This window comes from Falco punctatus (assembly GCF_963210335.1).
Source record: "Falco punctatus genome assembly, chromosome: 8".
Taxonomy (NCBI): Eukaryota; Metazoa; Chordata; class Aves; order Falconiformes; family Falconidae; genus Falco; species Falco punctatus.
Genome location: NC_137588.1, coordinates 54994921 through 55013073, shown reverse-complemented (window position 1 = coordinate 55013073; position 18153 = coordinate 54994921). Strand labels below are relative to the sequence as shown.

The following is an 18153-nucleotide window of genomic DNA, read 5'->3' as shown; positions in this document are numbered from 1 at the left end:
TTCCATTTGTTACCTCGCTTCAATTTGTAAATTAAAGGACAGCCTTGTCTCAATTTGTCTGCTCTTGAAATGTAAAAAGATTTTAAAAACAAAGCAAAAGCCTCTCCAAAATGAGATGTAAGATATTCAGAGCTGACAATTGAATCAACTGTTCACGGTCTTGCAAGCATGCAAAGTTTTTCTCCCATAAATGTTGCTGTAGAGATGAAATCGCAGGTCTATGTAGGCTGTGCTGGTCCAGGCTTGAGAAACTTTTCAGTCTTACCTGAATATTTCCCCTTGATCCCTGGCTTCAAGTGAATTGACGACAAACCTGTTGCTCTGTTACATAGTACTCCTGCCCCACGCTAATTGCTTTATCATTAATTGTACTACTGTTGCACCCTCACTCTCCAGTCCTGTGCATTAAATGGCAGTAACCTGATTTCTACACCTTTCTACTTCTAGCCTGGAGACAGCCCAACCCAGACTGTTTTGATGGGTGTTATGCTGGAAAAATAGTCCTGAGCCTCTCCGTTACATTCCCCACCCTCTTCATATTGTTGGCTGCTCGTTGGTTGATCACCCTTGGGTTGCAAGCACCCAAACGTGCAGGGTGATGGCATCTGCCCCAGTCTGGCTGGTGGCTGGCAGCCGTCATCACCTCTTCTGGGCATCTCTTCAGGGAGAGCAGGAGACCCAACGTCCACGGGTCCCTGAGGGATGCCAGGCAGGCAAGACAGAGAGGGGGCAGTGCATGAAGGAAACAAGAGGGCACCTGGGCAGGAGCCTGCCCTGCTCCTGCCCTTGCTTTCCTTGCTCCTTGGCTATAAATAGAGACGTCAGTCTCCAGAGCTGTCAATCCAGCATCCTCCACCCTCATGAAAGTAACTTTTAAAAAGTGACATGGATCGAACATGTAAAATGCTTTTTAATTTTCATGTAAATTCCGTCTTCGCTCTCCTGAGTCTGGAGGTGTCCAAAATTTGAGAAGCAGAAAATAGAAGACTTTAAAAGAAACATTAAGCTATTTGCTAGCTGCTCTGTATAAAAAGCATTTAAATGTGCAGTGTTCTGAGTCTTTAAATACCATGAATTGGGTTTTATATTCTCATTTTTTTAAACTTTGCCCATGATTCGTATGTCAATAAGTTGAGCTGTGTTTGTTGTTTGCACACTCTTACTTTCAGTTCTCCAGAGTGAATGTCACCTTTGTAACAGGCAGCTCTACCATTTCCCAGTGTTTCCCAACTGATCAGTTAATTACTGGTCCTGGCCCTTAGCACACTAGGTTATGCCACCCAGCTGAGCTGGAGCTCGAAGATTTGCTAAAATATCGTTTTAACGTGTTTATTTCACTGTGTTTTAAGAGAACAGGAACTGGGCACTGTAGGACATGAAGATGAAAATTATTGATGTCCCTTTTTCTTCTGTCCATGTAGCAGTTCAGCTGCTGTAAAGTCCTCTCCCTGTCTGACCCCTACCATTGCTGCAGCAAAACCGCTGTTCCCACAGGGATGACAGAGATGTAGGAGTCCTCAGCGATTCTTAGCATTGCTTCACATATTTCTGGTTAGAAAACAATTAATTGCACTGGAGAGCTAAAAGCCTCTATAGAGCAAGGCAGAGCCAGGCAGTAGAAGCGTGTGTGCCTGCAGGCACAGCAGCAAAGTCTTGCCACGCTTATTAGAGGTCCCTCTCCGATCCCTATTTTCCAGGTTTCCAAAAATGTAGATGAAAATCCAGCCTTTTATCATGTCTAGAAAATTTTCCTTTATCCTTAAGGATACCCTGCTGTGCAAACACATCCGCTTTGCTTTCCATTGGGAAACTGAGTTACGAATGCAGTGCCCCTAACCATACTTAGTTCTTAGTCCTGGCTTAGAGATATATAGAAATACAATCAATGTTGCTTCCAGTCAGCTGAGCATCTCTTTCATACAATGCAATTGTTGAATAATATTGAGCGGGTGAAACTGCTTACATGTGCTCAGAAGACTGAAACAAAGACGTGGAGTTGACTAGCCCTTGTGTTTTATTACGGGATAAACTAGGGAACAGTGAGCTAAACAAAAGGAGTGTGCAGGCTGACAGGTGAATTGCTTTATCATGGGGAATGTCCCATGGATGTTTCTGTTGACAGGTGTCAACCAATATGTTGTGATGTTTTGGAACTTTTCCTCCTGTTTTCCAACCACTGACTACAGAAGGAATTTTCTCTTAGAAATTTATTCCCATTTTTTCAGTGAGTCTGGGTCCACAGGCAAGATGTGGGAATTTTGATGTGATAGTTCAGCTTTGGGGCTATTACAGTGTTAGAATGAGGCAGGTGAATTGATTCAGAGAGATTACTCCACCCTTTTCCACCATGACAGCTGATGTACAGCTTGTTTTCTACCTTATTCTGAATACTGGGGGTCTCCTCTGAGGTTTTCAAGTTATCTAAGGAGTCTTTGAAAAGAAAAGGTATTTCAGTGATTTTTGTCTTTTAGTGGCTGCAAACTGCCAACCAGATCACCCCAGATCTGTGGGTGTTTGCTCTTTGCCTACACTAATCGAATGATTTCTGTGTATAGTGCTTGCTTTGTGACATGCTATAAGTAGTTAATAATCCTTAAGTGATGTATGGTATCAGGTGGCAAAACATTACTCCTTTTATTGCACATTATAGTAATATAGTATATTTTTCTTATTTGAATGGATTTATAAACATGCAGAAAAGCTTTCCCAAGGAATATCATACCATCCTAATTTTACTTTTGTTGAATGATGTCCAATCTCTGCTTAAAATTCCCTGTTCTGATGGGTATTCCAGCTGGCAAACTAGAACAGTCACAGTAAATTCATTTCAAAAAGCAAATTAATATTTGCCAAGATGCACTCACTCTCCTTGCAGCATTCAATCAGCCAGGGCATAATGGCCGAAAAGGGTGAAATGGATGAGATACCTATTGCAGTTCACATTAATGTTACTAATGGGAGTTCTAAATGAGAATTGGATCAGGCACTAGGTGAATTAATATATCTCTCTAGTACTTAATTAATCAGTCAGTTTATCAGTAATTATGAATACAGCACTTCTGATCTTCAGGAAAAGCTCATCTTCCTCCTAGAAACCATGCACATATCTGATTTTCATGACTGAGAAGGGACATTTATGAATTACTCACTACAATTCTGGTTTGTTTGTTTTCTGGGTTTCTTTTCTTTCTTTTTTTTTTTTCCTTTTCTTATTTTTTTTTAAATTGAAAAGTTTCTTGCTTTTCCTGTTTTAATTAAATGGTCATTTTTACAGAAAGCACATGCTCCCACTGGAGAATTTATGTGAAAACAACCTTTTAATCACCTTTTATCAGAACTGTTTTAAACATTTTCCAACCAGTTGCAGTTTTCACATGCTGAGTGTCCCCAGAAACTTGGGTTGTTCTAATAGAGTAGGTAGGACCATTTTTATGTAGTATAGATGTTTTCATTGCATCTTACAGAACCACTAGAAGTGTTTGTGCCCAGATGTTTTGAGATTGTATTCATTTATGATATTTAGGACTGATTTTTATACTGGTATTTTACCAAATAGATACAGCTTTAGTGGGAGATTTAAAAATTAATGATAGATCCACTACAAAGAAGTTACTTGTTTTGTGGTTTGAAGGCAACAACCATAAAGACAGAACAAACTTCATCTGGTTTGCTGGATGAAGAAGAGAGAGAATTTCACAGTCGAACATCTTCAGATCCTGACACCTTTCCCGTTTCAGATGCTTAGTTGAGCTGGGGCTCACCTGGAGAAAGAATGGTCCAAACCACTGGTGTTCTGAATTAACCTTGATGAGGCAAAGACACCGCAGGAAGCTATTAGATGTCAGTACTGTAGGGGTGAGACCTGCAAAAAGGTGATGTTGGTAACCAGGGCAGAAGGCAAACATCTGGGTTTAAGGCTTGGGGGAACTGCTGGCACACTTTGGTCCCATCGATGGCCATCCCAGTTGGATGGGTGAACTGCAGGTCTGGGGGATTTGTAATGAGCTGAGGGACCTTGGGCTTGAAGCGTTGGCAGCAAAGTTTGTATCCCAGTGCTCAGGCTTTCCAGGCTGTGGGAATTGTACTGGGATTCCTGAAGGAAGTGGGAATGAGGAGGGTGGGCAACTCGGAATTGCTTCTTTTTATTGATCAGAGGTTTGGAATGGAGCAAATGAGTTTGAACACAAGATTTTTAAAAAAAAGTATCTGTGGAACCAATGGTCTTCTCAGCTAGTGGCTTCTCTGGCTGTGTCTTCTCATGTGTGTTTTCACCAATACAGCGTGGCAGTTATGAGGCCAAGATAATTCATTTTAAGGTTTCTGCTTCTTCTGGAGGTTGAGATCAGTGGGGTATTTTTTAACGATTGTCTGATCTTGGTTGATTTATTCTGCAGATCTCCTGTGTCAGTCTTTGTTGCAGTGGGGTGTAAGTCAGGACTAAGACATCTAGGAAGGATTGGATTACAGTGTAATAGATTAAACTCAGGGGTTATCATCAGTAAATCTCTCTTTTGCGGATAATTAATGGGAGAATCAAATCAGACATTTTAGTCCCTCCATGTGGATAATCTGCATATCCATACTAGGAGCTGGCAAACTGACTTTTTTGATTTAGCAATATTTTTACCTTTCATTTTGTTCTCTCTTTTCTAAGCTTAGTATGTATTTTTCAGTTACAAAGATGGCTATATTTTCAATAGAAAAGACTTGTTTTCTAAAAAAAGGGAAATTAACTAAAATATTGTTTCATTTGAAAACTGGCATATTAGCTGTTTTTTCCTGAACTTTCCATAAAGTTTCCAGCTTTCCAATTTGGGTAGCTGTGGAACATTTTATAGGACTAGAATTTAAGGAAGCTAGCAGGATTTTTTTTTTTTTAAGTCAATCTCTCCCTCTATTTCCATCTGTATTGAATGTAAAGTGGGCTTGCATTAGGTAGCAAATTTTCACACACCAGTAACCTGCCTTATGGGCCATTCTCTTTCTATAAATATTGAAGTTTATATTGGGTTTATACTGAAGAGCAGAAAGCTTTCCAAAGGTGATAACACTGGGCCCTTGATTTGCTCTGTGCATTGATTGTGTGAAGATGTGAGGGCACTAAAGTATTCTGCTAAAGCTATCTTATTCAAGCTGAAAACATGCTAGTCATAGTTTTCTTTCCTTTTTCTCCTCTTTCTTCACAGCCTTGGTGGCCTTCCGTGGTTGTAGTGACATGAAGTAAATCAGCCCCCTCAGCCTGATGAGCAGCAGAGATTCCTGTGGTTGATACACCCCCAACCAGGTATCACTGAGGCAGAGTGCTGGGTTTCAGGACATGAATCATCTCTCTATATATTTCTGTTCTTCTTCATGTTGTTGTGACATAGAACGTGCATCACAATGAAGTAAGGTCTCCAGCAGCTGAGGCTGAGGGTGCAGTCATAGCCATATCAGAGGTGACTTGTCACTGCCTTGCTACCAGCTGACCCTGAACTGGACCGAAGGCTTAACATGGCTCAGAGGGAGCACCCAGCACCCTGGTGGTGGAGGGTCTGGTTCACCAGGTGGGACCTGGTATGGAGAAGATGTGTTCATAGTCACACCAGTTGGTCCGGAGAGCTTGAGCACTGGCTGGTGTTGAACAGTCCCAAGCTGGATGTGTGTGAACCATCTCTGTGCTCAGCTAATATTGGAAAGGTTTAATTGGTATTTTTCCAATGACATTTTGAATTTCAGTGGGTTGGTGAATCAAAGTGTGGGGGATGTATCTTGTACCGCTTCTGATCTTGGTGGATCTTTCACTTGTGAGCTGCGAACAGCTATTTGATGACCGAGCAGCTTTGATGTCCTGCTAACATGCCTGCCTTTGCTCCCTTTAGTAGGTTTTTTCCAGCTCCCTAAGCTTGTTCACTCTCTGGTCAACCCAATAGCTTTGCTGTTTTAATGAGAAAGGAATGGCTTGAGCATAAAAATATTTATTTGCATTGTACATGCAGGCTGGAAGGAAATCCTTTAATTAAAGACCTGAGAGGTCAGAGAAAATATATGGGATGAATGACCTCAATTCATTTATCGGTTTATGTACAATATGCACAGATTCAATGAACAGTAAGCGTGTTGAATGTAATGTTGAGCAGTAAGAATGAAAGCACAGTAAGTTTAATTCATGCAGTGAAAATTTATAACATGGAAAGGAAAATCCAGCAAGGCTTCTCTGCCTAAATAATCAAAGTGGGAACAGAGCATAGATCAATTTAAAAAGCACACATATGGCCAGACTTCTCTGGCCTCCAGAATCACTGTTTACCTGACAAATAGAATTGTACTATTTGTTTCTCTTTGAATAAGTGTTTAAATATTTTTAGAATATTTTTACTATGTATGTTAAATACAATAAATAAAAGGAAGAGGAGGAAGACATGTAGTTATAGAAATAATTGCTAGGTCTGTCCTCTGGTAATACAAGGTCGTATTCATGAACAAATGATTTTGGTATTCATGATTTCAGAACCATCAAACCTGTACAGGATTTCAGTGGTGAGGTATTCAGCATGTCATAGAGAGTGGTGGTGTCTGTGATGGAATGACACAATGAAATGAACAATTTTTGTTTGAAAAAAGCAATCCAATATAAGAAAGAATAGGCAATTTTAGTAAAGTTAAATAAAAATGTGTCTAATATATAGTTTAATAATTTTTTAGGGTTTTAATAAATCTTGTCTCTATAATGGAAACATCAGGTTGCTCCAGTTCACCAGTTACAGACATCAAGGGCCACACAGTTCATCAAGGTAACGAACATCTAATTCTAGTAGAAAAGCTGTAATGTGGATGGAGAAACTCCAGTGCAGCAGTGGAAGAGCAGAGCTGCCCTGGAGCCTCCCTGCAGTGAGGATTTGAGCTTAGGGACAACTGAGCATCTGTCTCCAAACATCCATGGGATTCACTCAGAGATAAAGCAATGGGAAATTCTGGCTGCAGGGAATCACCAGTCTCCTGTTAAGCAAATAACAGTGTGATGAGAAGCAGAAGACTGCTTTTTGGAGTGTAATCTGGATATTGCCATCTTTTGAATAGTTCTGCTTTTGGTTGTCTCTGCTTAAGGAAGACTGTGCTTGGTGATAGAACTTCCAGAATTCCCCCTGTTATTCAGATAATCTGTGTTATTCCCTTGATACTATGACTTCTCATTCCCACACATTTATTTTCCTGCCATTTTGGGTCCAGATCTATTCTTGTGCTGCTGATGTTGTTCGATACAATCACCACTGTACTGATGTCTGGATCAACAGAAATTTGACCCATCAGGTACCACTGCCTGATGAAAGTACCTTCAGCTTCTTTACATCCCTTCAAAAATACAAAGTGGGTTCTTTATGTCCAGCCCCATTTCTTGCCTTTGGTGGATATGTGCCATGACTCGGGCAGCCTTTCCCTGGGGGCTCTGGAAGCCCCCTTTCCCAGGCGCTTGGAGCATCCCCCTCTGCAGAGGCTGAGCCCGCTGGTCTCACGCTCACTTGGGGACACGCTGTGCCTCCTGCTTCCTTTTGTTCATTTATTCACATGGAATTAAAAGTACTTTGCATCAAAAATAATGAGTAAGTAGGGCAGGGTAGTGAGTTAAAAATAAGCTGTGGCACGCTTCAAGCGTTCCTTCATGTCCGGTTACATCTGATTGCCGTACTACTCGCAAGGACCACTGTCACAACCATTTCCCTGGCGCAGTGACAATAGCTAATGCAGCAGCTTCCCTACCGCTGGGCTTCAGGACTAGAACTCCAGAGGAAAATGCAAAGCTGCACTATCCTAACCATAGCACACGATGAGAAACGATCTCTGTTGGCAAATCCGGCTTTAAAGCACTGTACTGAAAACATTACTCCATTATTTAGGAGGAGTGGGTGGAGCAGGCCTGTTACCAGCCACTGCTATTACTCTATTACTGATGCTCTAAAAGTTTTGGAAGAAGACAAGCTGAAGTTGTTCAGTTATTAATAGAGATGTTATATTTTATTCATTTCAGATGAAAAAAACATAAGGTATGATATAAAATTCCCTGAAGTTGAAGGAAGACATGTTTTCAGTACATTGAATCGTTGAAAAGAGGAAGCCAAGTGAAGTGACGTGAACCTCGCATCCTACGGATGTTTTTTCTACACATTTCTTTAAGTGGTCTCCTTGCTCCATCCATCCAGCTGCGATAGCTACCTCTCTTCTCCACGGGGGACTCTTGCGAGCGTTCCCATAGCACATTTACTGTGCAAACTAAACTGTGCTATGGCAGGTGGCTGCGCACTACAGAAAGAGCTACACGGCTGTGTTTACTTTCCTGCGTGTTGCCAAGCTGTACCAGAGGCTGGCTGGAAAACCGGGGGCTGTGGTTTGGGGCATGCCTTTTGCCTTTGGCTTAGAGCAAGGTCCTGAACACTGCTGGTGCTGGGTGGTAGAGGAGAGCACCTGAGGGGTAGCACAGACATTGAATTCTTGTGTGAGCTGTAGCATAGGGTACGTTGGATGGTGCTGATGTGGGGGCAGAATCCTTTTGGCGTGGTCATAAATTTGCCCTTGCTCACCAGTGTGGATAACTCAGCTGCTGGGTAACAGCATTAGTTTTACTGGGTAAAGTTTGCTCACGACTGACAGCTTTGATGGACCAGATTCTTGCAGCAATAGGCCGAATGCTCAGTTTGTATTAATGCTCAGAGGCTGTGACAACTGTAGTGCACTTTGGGGTTGACACCTGTTCAGTGCTGGTTAATCCTGAATTTGCCCCATTAAAATACAATCATGCTGTCATTTCAAATGTGGCTGTTTTCTGTACAGACATGCACAGAACTGAAAAAGCTTTTTTATTCCACTCCAGCTGCCTGGAGGAGATAAGTCCTATCTATATCTCAGTTCTGTGCTTTATATCTACCAGAGGCAGGAATCCAATACACAGATATTATTGAGGCATCACTGTGTTAAAGAGTGGATGGATATAAATATGGGACTATGGACAGAAGCATATTTTGTAATTCCTCTTTATTGATTTTGTTAAGGTGAGTTTGCAGGATTCCTCCTCTGCCATTTTTTTAACAATCAGTGTTTTCACTGTGCATCTGCATTTGCAGCCTAGCAGAATTTGGTCCAGTTTCTTATTTACTGGTACCTGAGGATTAATCCAGTACAAACATTTTTCCTAAGTGCAAAAGGCAACTTGTATCTTGCAGGAAGAGTAAAAAGCATCACCAGGTAAGATGTTGATACCAAAAATAGCATGACAAATAAACTGAGAGCTAAGAAATACTGTCAGTTAACCAGATGGAAAGGTTCTGCTGGTGACATCAATAACCACCTAGAAAAAGCCCAGTGTAACATGAATGTAGGGGTTACAACTGTATTGAATGCATAAGCAAAAATGGTTCCCATTTTATTTAAGTGGGATAAACTTTTGAGGAAACAACGACTATTCCTTTATCATTCTTTTCCATTTCACTATTTTGTTTGTCAGCCTTTTGATTGCAAAATACTTAGTATGTCAGCAAATGACATAGACTGTAGGATAGTGATAGTAGTCCACTGAAGAACCGAAAAAGGAGTTACTTCTGACCCAGAAGGTTTCTGTTCGCTGAAGCTATTATTTAAGATCTCAGTTTTTGGTCCCATTTCATATCCCGTGGCTCTTTTGGGCGGCAGACACGATTAGAAATGCTGAAGTAGGAACACAATGTTGGTGTTAATATAGCTTAGTTCACTCAAAAATCACAGTGTGCTTTGGAGGCTGCTTAAATGGATCCTCTCTGTCCTGCCTGTGGAAGCTGTGAGCCTCTCATTTTACTCCCGGGGAAAAGGCTGTGCAGAAAGAGTAAGTGCTTCTGCTGGGGAAGGTGTGCCATTTACTTTTTGTGCCACAGTCATGCTCCAAACCAGACTGCCTTCACTTATTAAATTAGTACCTGTATGTCAACTCAAAACCATACATACCAGCGAGGTGAGATGCTAGGATGGAGGTGAACAGTAGAAACTCCCACTGAGACAAGCCTTGAGGACTACATTAAATGATACTTCATCATTTGTGACAGCAAAAATAAAGAGCACAGAGAAACTTTTCAAAGTATAAGCAGAAGATAAACAGCTCCCCACAACTGAACATCAGTGGGGGTCACCTGCTATCAGTAGGTCAAAATCAAAGTGGAATAGTCTGGCTAAATTTAACTTCCTACCTGTGTGTTAATGTAGAAGATTTGCTATGGGATTATTTAGAAGTGATAAACAGGAAAGGAAATGCCAGAACCCAAAAAGTTACAGATGATCCATCTTTTAAATTCATGGGGAGTTCAGAAAATTAGAATGAAACTCAACCTTTTCTAAAGACCTGGTTTAGGTCCTGGCTAATTGTTAATGAAAGTTTACTGGTGGTGTTTGGCTCCTGTTCTCCCAGCCATATGCAGACTCATGCAAAGAGACATTAAAACCGGTACCATCTGTGGCTGATAGTTTACAAGCCTTAATTAGTCAAAGTTTATCCTTACACTGAACACAACGAGTGTGTTTAGCAGACAGTAGTCCCACACATGTCAGCAAGAAGATTTCCTCTAGATATGCCATCATCCATGTCAGAAGAGTGGGAGGGGAGCTTTAAGGAGGTGGCTACAAATGACTGCAAGGAGAGACTTTTCCCTGTGGTATTCTAAGGACAAGGTTAACACAATTATTTTCATGTATCCCATGGAAGATATCGTCTTTGTAACTTTTAACTCTGTAACAGATAGCTGAACACTTGCATTTGAAACTCTTGTAATACCTCAACTAAAATGGGTAGTTGGTGTGAACACACCTTGATGACATCTGTCATCTCCAGCACTGTCATAGAAGGACTCTAAGGTCTAGAAAATCAGTCTTTTAATTCCTTCAGCCTGCTTTGAATTGTGATCAAGATCTATCTTGGTCTGGGATTCATATAATCTGATTTTAGCCAGGCTTGACAGCCAGTTTAGCATGATTGTCAGTGGTTCACCCCATCCTAAGGTAAGATAAGCCATAAGAATTGTCTCTCTCTCTTCTCTGACTAGATGACTAGTTTTGATTAAACCTTCCCCTTTCAAGCTTAGCTGAGAGGAATCCTTCGGTGTAGAAGCACGTTGCAATATTGTCTATCACTTCCACCCTAACTCTGTCAGGTTTTAGTTCCAGGTGTCTGGAATCAAAAGTCCAGTCCTTAATGTCACACATCCAGTTAATACCTTTTTCTTGCATTGGTTCCATCGAGCTCTGGTTCATGAATATCAGCAAAGCTAGGCCAGTGGTTTGCTCCGAGCAGCTCTGTTAAGAAAAGGAGATAGCAGAGCTTTTAGCTTGAAGGCTAATCCTTTTGAAAGCTGGGAGGTCATTGCAATGATTCTCATCTAAGAGGGCATGAACTATCTCACTGCTTCATGTTACTGACTGAAAACTGGAGCAGAGCTGGCTGTAGTTTTGGAGGCAGGTGCAAAACAATTCTTCCAGATGGAAGCCAGAGTGAAGCAGGCAAGATGCCATCTGGAAAGAGAGGGACCTTGCTGTGCAAATGCACATTACAAAAATGATAGAAATATAAAATTGGAAAAAAGCATATATGGTGAATGGGATAGTTCACTAAGCATCTTGCTGCTGACTTCTGCCTTTTCAAAGAATGCATTGTGCATGGCAGCGTATAGCCTTGTAATAAAGCCCTGAGTAAGAATCTATTTCCATCTTTCTGGATTTAGCTGTTGGGTGTTGTTGTTTTTTTATTATTATTTTTTGTTTTTTTGAGTCACTGTTTATTTTGCAGCATGGGGTTTAGCCAGATTTTGCACCCCATCTGAGTGTTGTATTTCCAAGAGATATTACAAATGGTGAGAGGTTTGGGCTCTTGCAATATACAGCTCCATGCACGCCACTGTATTTTGTCCAGGAACTGAAATGACAGGCAGGAGTCTTTGTGCAGTGAAGAGGGGAAATTTCACCATGGATTTAAAGAATGTGTTTCTTAGAAAGTACCTTTCAGTTTGATATGGGACATGTTGCTTCACAGGAATCTTAAGGAGTCAGAAACAAACAATGGGCAAGAAGGAGAAAGTGAGAGAAAAAGGATGCTCTGCCTGGTGAACATGGGAATCCCAAAAAACAGATCTCTTCCTCTGCCCATCAAAGTTACCTTCCAGGCTATTCCTATACTGATAATTACAATTGATCTTAGGTTCAGGCAAAGCTCATGCCACTGGCTCTGTGTAGTAGACCTCTCAGCTCAGCCTCTGGCAGTAGTCTGTCCCAATCTTGGCGGCTGTTGAATTACCAGTTGCCTGACCGTTCCTCTCTGGAGTGTGATGGGAACTTATCTGTACATCATAGCCCTCTAGTTTGCCTTGCCAGGCAGATGGCTTGTGATTTATCTTCTAACAGCATCATTTATAGAGTATTAATTCATAACAATCTGAGGATTACTGGATGTGAATTCATTACAGACTGAGAAGGACAGTTTTCTGAGGCAGCTCTTCAGTGCAATCCTGTCTGGAGATTCGTGAATACGTTTGTGTTCAAGAGCTATCAAATCTCAGACAGACTACATCTGCCACATCATTTTTTAAAAATTTTTTGTCATGGGAACAAACACGACAGAAGTCTGTGAGAAGGAGAAATAACAATGATCCATTTCAACTACTCTACAAATGAGACCACACATGGATGGAGTCAGAACTGTTTGGTTCTGTGTCAGTCCATGCTGTCCTCACCTCTGCTAAGGACTTAATTTTAAGACCTTTGTTCCTTTACATGGTAGACCCCTGCTGTCTGGGAGCCAGCAAGTGTAGAGGAATTGCTCAACAGTGCCTGTGACTGTACAGCAACAAATGCTTGACAAATGTGTGTGTCTTGTAACACAAATTCAGTGACTTACTATCAAACTCCAACAGTCCACAAAAAAATGCTCTTCCACATAGCTCTCCAGCTGCTAGGACAGCACAAGGTAGGTGAAGCTGGGATAATGGCCTGAGTGGTTATGAGAAAGCTCTCAAATTGGATTTTGTGTTACAGGGGAACTGGCACACACGTATTTCTGATGGGTGTACTGGGGCTTTGGGGTTGCCTTCATTTTTCAAAGACAACTGTGGCAATGCAGAGCTGACAGCACTTCTCATCTGCTTTCTGGGCTCTCAGGCATGAAGCCTCAGGAGCTTCAGGCTCTTATCTCCTCTGGGATAGAAAATCCAATGGTTCTCCCATTCTTATCCCAGAAAATTATACTGCAGACACTGTGCTTCAGGCAATTTTGCTGCAGCTGGGCTTACTGGACTTAAGAGATATAACTCTGTTATAACAGCTCATTGCCAGTAGTAAATAACCAGATGCAGAAATTTTAACAGAAGTTAATTGAGATTCATACTCCTGGAGGATGGCTTTTGACTGTTTAGAAAACCCATTAAAACCTATACAAATCCCTGGAAAAACACACAGGTTTCTCTTGCTTAAAGAAAGCCAAGCTGAAGCATCGATGGAATGAAAACAACTCAAAGAAATTGTGAGAAGGATGTGATGCATCAGAAATCAGAATAAGAGTGCTAGAGGAAGAGATCTTTGGCTCAAGCCTTGATGAATCTTAATGTGAAGCTATGATACAAATGCTGTTTATTCATGCCAATCAAAATAGCTGCCCCTGTTTTTCATGTATAGCCCTAGAAACCTGCTGTTGTTTGAGACTAAATGTTTGCACTTCTAGGTAAGCCACTGCAGACAACACATACACTAATAAAAAGCAAAATTGGAATGAGAAAATATCACAATCAGAGAGTACTTAAAGCAGGCAGATAATTGCAGTAGGGCTCTGAACCCAGGGGAGCTGGGAGCTTGGAGATCTCACTGTGCAGCTGAGCGACGTGTTCCTGCTCCCACAGCACTGCAGGTTCGCAGCAGTCCCTGTACCTTACTGTCTGCAGGAAAGCTGGATTCTTTCTTCTGGGTGAGATGGTGCCAAAGGGCTCCTGCTGGGCTCCTGCAAGGACTGAACAGAGGGCTAAAAGCAGGTGGCCACATGGCCAGGCCATCAGCTGGCCAGCCACACATGTGGGGCTGTGGTTTGCCAGCCAGCCACATCCCCAAAGCCCAGGGTGAGTCACGGACAGTGGGGACAGTCACGGGGCAGCTGTCCCTTGGCAGTGCCCTACCCCGTGGAAGGCACTGTCTCCTGATGCAGCTTTGCGGGTGATTAGAAGGCAGCTGCTCACCTAAAAGCTGCTTATGGTCCCTGACTTTGCACTCTGAGCACCGGACTCCAGGTATAGCCAGAGGCACCACTTTGCTGATAAGACTGTGAGGTTTTGTTCAGACTAACCAACGAAAAAATCATACTGGAAAAGATGAGAGCAAGGAGTTTGGAAGCAAAGCAGCTTTTCAAAGTGTTGCTCCTAACAGTGTTTGTAGGCTGGAACAGAGAAGCTGAGAGCAGCAATTCACATTTTCAGCTTCTCTACTAGAGCAGTATTAATTAGCTTCTAATGTCAATTGACTGCACTGTGCTTTGAATCAGACTGTTAGTGCTGGACTGACACCTGACAAACTGGAAAAAATGAGCAGCTTTGCAAATCTATTCTTTATATACTGGCAAAGATGAATAAATCAGTCAGGAATAAGATGGAAACTGCAATATAGAACTGAAAGCTGTCACAATACTGGCCAGATGTACATAAGAATAAACAAATCATTAAGCGAAACAGTTTCCTTCTGGTACCATTACTTATCTGAAGAATTGAAAAAGTGCAGCCAGTCATTTAATGATTTGAAATTTTTTGTGGCCATATTGTTCTGAATGTCCCATTTCCAAATACAAGCAATAGTGTAAGAAGTGGAGGAAATGTCCTGCTGGACGAGACCAATAGCCCAGGACTTTCTACCCGTCAGAGGCAGCAGGAGCTGCTGTTTTGGAGGAACACAGAAAAATGGCCACATCCTCCGGTCCATTCCCCCTGTATCCCCAGCACTCCTAGTTGCTGTATTTAGGGTAGGGCATGTCCCTACCTAGTCCTCCAGGTATCCATTCAGACACTTGCTGTGCAGGAATTTGTCTTACCCCTTTATCATCCTGCTAGTGCAGGTCGTGTTTAGTGCCTGTGGCAGCCAGTTCCAGTTGTTTGTTGCCGTGTAACTACTTTGATTTAGTGCTGCAGCTCTGTATTCGCTTTACTCACCCTCTTCATGAATTTTGTCTGCCTCAGTTGCCTTCTTTCAAAACTGAAGACATTTTATTGTAATCTTCTATAAACAACTTCTTCCCTTTGATCATTTTAACTGTCCTTTTTCTCTTCTCTGCCTCCACTACTTCTTTCTTGAGCTGTGGAAACTGGGACATCCACAGTACTCAGACATGAGCATGATGAACTTTTATATAGCTGCAAAATGATACTGTCTTGGCTCCTGCTGCACAATGTCCTGATGATTTCTGAGAACTGTCACTGATGACTCCAAGTTCTCTTTATAATTATTTATCTTTCTGTATGTGTCTGTGCCTGTTTTGTGTTCGGCCTCATGCTAGATGTATCACCTAAAATGTATCTGTCTTGATGTCCACCCTCTGCTTTTGTGCCCACCTTTTGGTTTTGTGTAATCTTCTGAATCTGCATAATTTTGCTTCGTTTGCTAGCTGTCAGAAAGCCTGGCTCAGTTGGAGGAGGCTTCTGATGCACGGGCTTCCATCAACTTGGCCTTAATATAGCAGGGAGCCAGTGGCAAAATTCTGTACTGGAAACGCCCGACTCTCTCTGTCTTCTGGAAAAGCAGTCAGATATGTTCTAGCTCCAGTTCCTAAGGTGATGTAGCACTGTGCCTAATTTTACACATATCAGAAATCACAGGGAATGGTTGCATACACCTGAAGTCAATACCTCAACACCTTCCTAAACCAAAAGCCTTATCTAAAAAATTGCATTGGTTACTCAAGCCCTTGATTCTTTCATACACACAGATTTTACTGAGTTGGAAGAAGACTTCTCCAAGAGCTGCAAGGGGTCTTCATCTCTGCAACATGCTGTATAAACTGTCATCTTCAAAGATGATGACAAGCTGACAGCTTCCTAGTGAGACCCTAACACATTAGCACTGCTGCCCCAAGGCAGGCAGAGAGCTCTTTTGCAAGTGCTGCGAATTAAAACTAGTGTGTCTTTATAACGTGAGATAGTGATATGCTGGGAAGGAGGTACCTGGCATTGACAACAGACGAAGATGTTCAGTTCAGTGGGAAAAGTGGATGCTGATTAGAAATGTACATTGAGCTCTTTCTGTGTGCTATGAAGCATATGTATCAAATCTCCACCTTGCTTTTTTCTGTGACATAAATGAGATCTTGGCCCCTGGGAAGCTGATTTTTAGTGGTAAAAAACCAGATTCCTTTGTTTAGTTAGTAAGGCAGCAGGTGGTGTTTAGCAGAGTCTGTGTTTTGAGAGGCATCAGAAGTCATCTGACTGGGAGTTTGTACACAGCTTCAGCTTCCATGTTTGTGTCCGTCTACTTACACCAGCATTTTGAGATACCCAGCTGTGCCTCCACAGCTCCTTTGTGGCGCCTTCCTGTAGTACAGAGAGAAGAAGTACCAGAGTGTTGATTTGCTTTGCTTTCCCAAAACAACCTTGAATCAATTACTGTCTGTGGGGATGAGATGCAAAACACAGCATAAAGATAAAACTACTTGCAAATATGCCTGCTGGCTGCCGAATAACAGTAGTCGTTCCCTCATCTTGTGATCAATAACAGCTTATTGACAGTTCATTAAAAAATGCTTTCCTGTGGTTTTATCTAATTTTTCATTAGTAGACTAACATCTTTTACTGTCTAGTGCCTAAGCACACATGTTGGTTCTGCCACAGCTTGCATGTTCACATGAGGACAAGCAGTTCAGAGCAGAAAAATCCATATTCTGTCAACAGTCCTTATAATTTTACCAGCTCCCCTTCACAAATCCCTCTACAGACACTGTGAAAATTACTTTCTGAAAGTCCTTTATTGGGCTGTTGGGTTTGTATGCTCTTCCTTAGCAAAGGATGTGCGGAGCTTTCTACTGATAGATCTTAAAAATGTTTGTCATATCATGTCAACCGCTTCAAGACGGGAGCTGGTGCAGAGCCTAAAAATAGCGACTGGGATATGATTGGACTGGCCTAAAGCCAGGCTGGGATCGAGGAGGAATAAATGCGACTGAAATTCACTTTTGCTCACCCGGGCCCTACATTCTGACTGAAGACTGGATGAAATGAATTCAAATTGTATGTCTGTGTATAAAAAAGAGTGAGAATGAGAGTGAAATTTTTACTCCCGTCCCGCTGTTGATTTCATCGCTGACTACAGTAGCACGTTGGCCACATTTTAGGCACTGCAGGGTGTATAAAACAAAGCAGTTGGCAGTCATTGAAGAAATCAGTGGAAGGTTGTTTCCCCAAATGGTGAGTAAGAGAAGGAGGTGGAGAGGGAGCTGCCTACCTCCTTCCCAAACTGCAGCTTAGTACAATATCTTTTCTGCAGTTGAACCCTTCTTCAAAGATAGCATGGCATGTTCCTGAGCTAATTGGATATCTGAGTCACACGAACCATTGGAATCACCATAACGATAACAAACACATCATTCGAAAAAAAATGATTGACCCGTTTAAGGATGGACCACCAGTTCCACCTCCAAATAGATGCTTGCTTAATATTTGGGATTTGGAAATCTCCATGCATAGCAACTCTAATGAATGAAATGCCAAGTAATACCATCTCCTTGTGTGGCTGGCTTTGACATTTCCAAGCAGAGCCTCTCTCCTGGGCCATCATTTTGCACCCACACTTGTCTGACAACTTACCGCAGAAATGCATCCAAACAGACAATGAAATGCCTGGATGATTTATGCAGGAGGGAAGTAAACAAAATATCACTGAGAATAAAACCTTTTCAAATGCAACTATAAAAAGCAGTATCAGACAGTTCCAAGTGCTGGAAAATCGCTTTTCTCACTGCTGCTTGGCTCATTTCAATTCACTCTTTTGGCATAAGATTTTTTTTAACGAGGTTTGACCGGACTTTGATTTAAACATCTGAAGGCTCCACAATAATTGTTGCTAGGCATTTGGTGCTGTTCATGTTTGGACAGCAAGCTCATAGCCATGGCACAGAGAGAGTGATTTTCTTAAAAATCTGCTGAGAATAAA

At 41.9% G+C, this 18153-nt stretch overlaps 1 protein-coding gene across 4 annotated transcripts in view; it reads left to right on the top strand.

The window, feature by feature from the left end:
- DRD1 (dopamine receptor D1) overlaps positions 1-18153 on the top strand; it is a 57986-nt gene extending 39833 nt beyond the window's left edge. For all 4 annotated transcript variants that reach the window (XR_013930261.1, XM_080400762.1, XM_080400760.1 and 1 more), the window contains exon 2: positions 1-18153. This exon is cut by the window's left edge. The gene's annotated coding sequence lies outside the window, so the exon portion shown is untranslated.